The 7,174-nt window shown below is 46.3% G+C and overlaps 1 long non-coding RNA gene across 2 annotated transcripts; it reads left to right on the top strand.

Moving 5' to 3' along the window:
- The first annotated feature begins 2,746 nt into the window (after positions 1 to 2,746).
- On the top strand, positions 2,747 to 5,714 carry LOC128084028 (uncharacterized). 2 transcript variants are annotated; one of them, XR_008208312.1, is made up of 5 exons: positions 2,747 to 2,974; positions 3,931 to 4,063; positions 4,768 to 4,907; positions 5,432 to 5,553; positions 5,649 to 5,714. It is a non-coding gene; the product is annotated as an uncharacterized LOC128084028 (long non-coding RNA). The 2 variants fall into 2 exon arrangements; XR_008208311.1 differs by lacking the exons at positions 2,747 to 2,974; positions 3,931 to 4,063 and adding an exon at positions 4,360 to 4,418.
- The last annotated feature ends 1,460 nt before the right edge of the window (positions 5,715 to 7,174 follow it).

The raw sequence follows: 7,174 nt of genomic DNA, 5'->3' as shown, positions 1-7,174 counted from the left end.
CCTCCACCAGCTGCAGTGTGGGCACTGCTGCCAGCCTTGGGCCCGGCTCATCACTCGGAGCCAAGTACTGGAGAAATGGCAGCAGGAGAAATGACAGGAGACAGGCTGGAGCATGGAGAGCTGCAAAATACCTGAGCCAAACCTGACGCCATAGGACGGGCAAGGACTGTGCCCAGGGAAATTTCCCAAGCACATTGGCAAATGGTTCCAACAAAGCTGCAACCTGAGATATCCAGGGTGAGATGTGGGAGTTCCTGGGAAAGATGGGAGCCCTGGGTGAGACTTTTCTTGGCTGATGCATTCAAGAACATGGCTGGATGCTCAGGGACTGAACACCCAGGGCTCTCTTGTCCTGTCCAAACCAGCTCCATTTCAGATGTGGGAGTCTGGAATGATCCAAAGAAGCTGAATCCCAAAATTGGTTGAGATTAATACTGAAGATCTGCAAGCTGCCAGGTTCATTCAGCAGATGGTGTTCATAGCTGCTGCCTAAGCAGGAGCAGGAGAGCTGGTCAGGTTGGGGTTGTTCCTGGCAGCTCTGTACTGTCATCTAAGTCAATAGCTGACAAGTGCTGGGGGCTATGAATTGCCAATACAACATTAATGAGTATGTAAAAAAAAAACAACAACAACAAAAACAACAAAAACACAGGGCTGAATTATTTTAAGTGTGTATCTGGAGAGAGAACACCGAGGATGTGCAGACACCTACCTGCACCAGCACAGCTCAGGGGACACCCACAGACTCCTGCAGGGAGTGTCTGTCTGCCTTCTATAGGTTATTTTTATGCCTAGGGAATAGGGGAAAAGGCACAGTACATGTGGAGCCAAACCTGGCTCAAGTTTTGATGGTCTTGTAGCCCAAATCAGGGAATTCATACTAAAAACAGCTGAGGATAAGGCAAGCCCAGTCCTGTGATTCTACAGGCAGGTCAATTGGAAGCCTTTGATTTTCTCCTGGAATGTTAAAACATGTATTTGCTGGGCTAAGCTACTATCATGATCAGACCATCTTACCTTGGCCCTGACCACTAAATTTATTGCCAGAAATAGAGAAATGCCTATGAAATAGATAGACAGGACTCAGGGTGAGGCTGGTTGCCAGACTGGGACAGGACTGAGCCCATTTCTTTGAGCAACAAGTGGTGGTGGACAGGAGACCTCATTGCACCAGGTGCTGGCAGGTTGCTGGGCACGAAGATGCAAGTAATGGGATATGCACCATGAAGCCCAGCACCATTCTCTACTTCCCCTCCTTCCAGGAATTCCCTATACATCAGTTATGGCTGATGTCAGCATGACAATCTCTGAATCATTCAACTAATTGCTGTCACTTGAGGACATTTACGTCACAGAATCATGGAGTCATTAAGGCTGGAAAGACCTCCAAGGTCATCAAGTCCAACTGTCAATCCATTACCACCATGTGCCACTTCTACATGTTTCTCGAGCACCTCCAAGGGTGCTCTGGATGAGGTCTCCTATTTTCAGTGACACTGAAACACTGGACACTGGAAACTATTTATAATTGTGGGCACTGCTGAATCACGGCCTGAAACTCTGATTGACCACCTGAGGCAAGCAATAAGTCAGCCCTGGGAGCACAGGTGGAGGCAATTCCTGTGCACAGGCAAATACCTGTGCTACCAGAAGGGATGCAGCCTGGCTCCATCTCTTCTGGACCCCATTAAAGAGCTCCCAGTGGATGGGTGTCTCTTTTGGAGGTTGCTCCTCTTGGAGTCTTCTCAGCAAGCCCAGGATAAGGGTAAGCTTTCCATCCATCATCCATTCTTCTTTAGCGTGATAACCTGTTTAACCTAAATTTCTTGTATGTTTCTTAATTATAACATCTGTATATTCATTGATTATACATGCTTACATAATTTCACATCTGCACTTCTGAATATTGTCAGTTCCACGAGGAATTAACAGGCTTCTGAAAGCTCGCTTGAAAATATTCAGCCCCATGTGAGGTTGGAGCACTGATACAAGATAGATCTGAGCCACTTCTTTTGGAGGTAAGGTCAGAACTGGGTGGTAGTAGATGTGTGTTTGCCAATACGTGAACAGCTACAGGTATCTTATGATGTGTATCTACAGAGATATGTATTGCCTGTAATTCAGGAATAATATTGAGTAGATTATTATATAACTGTTGTTTGAGCATATAAGATCTTTCTGTTGATCAAGTCAAGAGGAAGACCTGGCTTGTGCTCAAGCATTTAAGCTGGAGAAGTCCTGTCCCAACCCTTCTCCCCAGTGATGGAGTGGCAGAGGGGGCTTTGCATGATGGCCAGAGTGAGACAGGCTGAGTGCCAACTAATTTGTTTTCCCCAGGCTTTATTTCAGCTTCTTGGAAGGTGAGCACATGGATGTGCTGCGCTTCTTGATTCAACTCCTTCCACGCTATCTTTTCAGATATCAAGCACAGTATCACACCAAAAATTAATATGCACTGGCAACACACCAGAAACGCTGTCAGGGAACAGACACTGTGGATGGTGGCTTTGAGACAAGCTCATCTATAGCTCATTATCTGATTACAATGGATGTGGGCAGCAGAGCACTGAGACACTCCTCATCTCCTTCCCCAGCTCCCAGCATTCAAAACACTTGAATTCGGTCTCAGAAAACATTATGCTGCCCAAAAATAATGAGATTTTAAAAATTAATAAACCTCGGCTCTATTTATTTGCCTTTTTTTTTTTTTTTTTTTTTTTTTTTTTTTTTGGAGCTGTTAGGAGTCATGTTTCCAGCTTTTCTCTGCAGTCACAAGTTTGGCTCTGATGCGATTTTCATTCAAGACCAAGCGCCTCATGTAATCCCCTGACTCTTGCAGCTGGGGCTGTAAGAAAAATAACAGCTCTCTGAGGACTGAATCATCAGAGCTGCCAACCCTGGCCAACCTTTTCAGGCTGGTGAAGAAGGGGTAAGGATGCACTTAAGAGCGCTACTGAATTGGAGTTGGGAGCTGGTGAGTTTCTTTACCTGGGAGTGCTTCACCTTGGGGATTCACAACCACTGCTGTGATGCAGGGGTCTTGCTGTGCTCCTCAGTGAAATCCCCATGCTGGGAATGGAGCAGAATACAGGCACTGTCATGACTTGCTGAGGACCTGAGCGACCCTCCCTTACTGCTGCGGCCATAGCTGTCCTTGGGTTCTTTGCCAAGAGATGGGTCTTGGCTTGGATAGGTGCTTGAGCATGAGCAAAACAACAACAGTACCCAAAGCTCGATGAATTTCATCGAGTTCAAAACACTTATCCAGTAAATCATGCCCAATTTGTGCTTGTGTTCCCTTTGCACCTTTTCCATTGACAGCTTGCTTTCTTATCACACCAGTAATACTGCTGTGAGAGCACTGTGTTTCCCAAAGAAGTAGGACAGGACTGCTCCATAGCTGTCCTAGTTCCCTTATGCCCTGTGTTGTGTCCAGGTCCTGTGTGCTCCACATCATACCTCAGCACAAGTGATGTCATTCAATCACACACTTCTCCTCCATGTAAGAGGGGGCAAATGGCATCAGCAGTTCAGACTGGCCTTGATATCAGAGAGAAGGAAGTACAAAGCCTTCAGTTCATAAGTGCATATAATATCTCTAGGTGATGAAAAAGAACCATCTGGGATTTGTCAGAAACAAATCATTCCAAATCAGACCAATTTTTTTTTTGACAGTAACTAGCCTAGTGGATAAAGGGAAGAAATAGATGTGAAATGTATTGACTTGAAGGCTCCTGACACAGTGCAACAGGATATTCTCTGAGCAAACCAGGGAAATAAGCCCTAGGTTTCCTAAGATGACAGGGGTGCCAATAGGTGTAGGGCTATTCTCAGTGGGCTCTTAACAAGCTCGATGTCAAGCCAGAAGGGTTGTTCAGATAGATCTGTTGCAAGACTGACCTTCTTTGGGTTTTGGTTCCTATTTTACAGAATGAAGGGGGATGATTCCATGGCCAGTTGGAAAAGAATGAAAATTCGTGTAGCCTTGATAAAAGTGCAGAAGTGGTCTGAAAACAGGAGGGTGAAGTTCACTAAGGAAAAACACAACAATTGCAATGTCCTGGTAAGTGGTACTTGAGTCTAGGGGGTCAGCTAGGGCAGAATGGGAAGTAGAGACCTCCAGAGGTCCCTTTCTATGAGCCTATGAGTCTTTCTAAGTTTTTTCTATGATTGTTATCTATGTCTATGATCTTATCTGTCTGTGATAATAGCTTAGCTGGTTTCTTGCCAATATCAGCCATTCTGAGCCAAAGTAATGACTTAATTTACAAGAAGCTCATGGGAGAAAGAGAAGGTGGGATATGTTGAAGCCATAGATTCTTCAGAGAAGATAACAGGGGAAACACCAGTGCACGTGGAAAAGGAGCAATTCTCCAGTTCAAGCAGTCTGGCTGCAGGTTTTAATGTCCCTTCCAAAGGTAATGATCCTGATCACTGCTCTTTAACCAACCTCATACAACATGACTAATGGCACCCCTTACTTAAAAGGCAACGAGTCGATGTAAAAGAATTTGTTAATTTAAAAGGAGATGTTTTCTAGGGTACTGTGCTTGGCTTTGGCTCTTATGACCTTTAACCTCTTTTCTCTGTTTGGGCGATGAATATTACAGAGTTTGTTGGAGAGTCCCATCTGTAGCTCTAGATCCCCTTTTCCAGGATGCACATGGCTGGATAGAAAATATTCTTCCCAGAGTCATGGTTCTCCTAGGAAGAAGTAAAGACAGGTATTATTCTTATTCAGGAATCCTATTTCCTCCCCCCCCACAGTGTCCAGGTTCATCCTCAGGGACTGTGTAAGAGGAGACAGTGTTTCTCAATGGTCAGGATCCACAGGCTGCAGCCAGGGTAGCCAAAGCCTCTGCAAACTTCTGTGGACTCAGGACACCATGAGGTTACTGCCTCAGCAGGTAGGTTAGAGAAGCACAAGTTCAATCATCTGCACTTTATTTGGGCATGAGAAAGGCCCTAGAGATGGGTTTACTGAGTGGCTCGAGGTGCTGGGTGAGACTTATGCTCATATGTCAGATGTGGTGGATCTGGATGGGCAGCCAGATCCACCTGTATCCTGTATTTTAGTGGGATACCCTATCTTAGCAGCAGGATTAGACAGAAATGCCTCTACCTATGGGATCTATGATGTCACTGTGCTGATGTCAGAGTGATGTGATTGACCCTCATGTAGAAGGCTGATACAAAGGAATACTCTTTCTCTCAAGAGGCAAAGATCCTTGATCCCTTTGTGAATCTCTTCTTCCTTTTGAAGATCTCCTGCCCTATTAATTAAAAAAATCCCCAGCAAGTACTTTTTTGTGTGTGTTCTTCATCTTCTCTCTTTCGTTTGGCTAAAAGAACAGAAGTCAGTGAATTATCTGAGGCTTCAAATCAAATTTTGGCTAACAGCTTATTCTCAATTCCTTCCCCCACGCTGTAGGTTCAATCTCCCATACTCTCTAGGAGCAGAACAGCTGTAGCACTGCTCCATCACCATGCCTGGTCCAAAGGGAGTTCGAGTGGCATGTCCCTCATTGTGGCTCTCAAAGACAGCTCAACCAGGTTGGAGTACATCAAAAACTGGGGGTAGCAAGAAAAGTCTTGGTAAAGTTTTGCTATGGGACTTTTTCTAAGGCTTTTGTATTCTGCTCAAATAGGATTTTTCTTCAAGCAGAGGATGCTCCACCACTTAAAAAAAGAAAGAAGAGAAAGGTCAGGCCAAGCCTCTGCATGGATGAAATCCCTGGAAGAGCCAGTTTCAGTCTGCAGCTCACACACTGCATTTGTCTGACTAAGCTGCAGCCTCTCCTGCCTGCTTTTTGCACTGGTCTCAGGAGCTTACAGTGAGTTTCTACAGACAGCAGGTGATGCGACAGAGCCCAAAGTCCTTGAAGGGAGTGTTTTGCTCGGGCTGCAGACCAGAGGACACCTCCTTTGCCGTAATTGCTTAATTAATACTCTGTGCAGGCATCCAGCAGCATGAAAGCAAGCAGGTGTGAGGTTGCAAGCTGCCCTGCGGAGCGCCTTCCCATTAACATTCACTTGGCTTTCTGCAGCGGGAAGTGAAAGAGCAGGGCAGATAAAGCATAATTAAAGGGCCATTCATTCAAATGTTACATTTCCATCTCCTCGAGTGCTATCAGGAAGGCTCTGGCCAGGCGCAGGGTGCCAGTGATTTGATTAAACGTTCAGCTGTGCCTGCGTGCCGTGTCTCTGTGTGTTGGGCTGTGGCTTTGCCCTCACAGATATGTGGGTCTGGGAACTAGACCTGACCATCCAGCTCAGCATTGGGCTTATCCCAGCCAGCACAGGGACAATGTGAGAGCAGCCCCTCCCAAACCATCCATAGAGCCTATCCAGAAGAGAGGGTTGTACCCTGCCACCCCCCACAGGGCAGAAATGGGGCTGGTTGTGCTGTAACCCCCCTGCAGTCCGTTCCTGCTGCTGCTGGCCCAATTCCACCTCTTGTGAGCAAGCTCCAGAAACGTTTGCTGGGTGCTGTGGCTGCAGTAACTGCAGGCACAGCAGTGTCCTGATGGCACTGAGCTCTGGGTTGCTAGAGATCGTGTCTGAATTTCTCCCGAGCTGATCTGCTGGGGCATGTCTATTTTGCAATGACTGTGTGCTATCTTTTCTTTTTTCCAGCTGTGATGGCTCTGTCTGCTCAGGTCATGGCCTAAAAGGTGCCTTTGTGATTGTAACTGGCAACTGCCAGTGAATCTCCCCAGCTATCAAATCAGAAAGAGGTCCAAAAACAAGCAAGCACCTGCCCGGCTGTGTCAGGACCTGGAGTTGTTGCTTTCTGCTGAATAAAAGACACTGTGGGAATTTTCCTACCTACAGAATATGTTTTCCTACCTACAGGCTACACTGCAAAGATGTAGGTGAAACACAACAGAAAGCACAAGACAGCAGAGCAAGATCCTTGGCTACAGCAAGCACTGATCCACTCAAACACAACAGCAGTAGGAACTGAAAGAAGAGAAAGAAATTGCCTACCTTTGAAATGCCTGCAAGGTCCTCAGGTATGCGGAGATCATCAGATATCCTCATTGTATCAGGTATCCTCACCTCTATTAAGTGAGCCCTTAAGTGAGGTCTGGGAAGGAGCGGATCCCAGCTTCACCCCTCTGGTTTCTCAGGTGCATTGCTTGTACCTCTGGGTTGGCCCTGGGTTCCCACC

The sequence above is a fragment of the Tympanuchus pallidicinctus genome, unplaced genomic scaffold, assembly GCF_026119805.1.
Source record: "Tympanuchus pallidicinctus isolate F22 unplaced genomic scaffold, pur_lepc_1.0 scaffold25, whole genome shotgun sequence".
NCBI lineage: Eukaryota > Metazoa > Chordata > Aves > Galliformes > Phasianidae > Tympanuchus > Tympanuchus pallidicinctus.
This window is presented reverse-complemented; position numbering and strand designations above follow the sequence as displayed.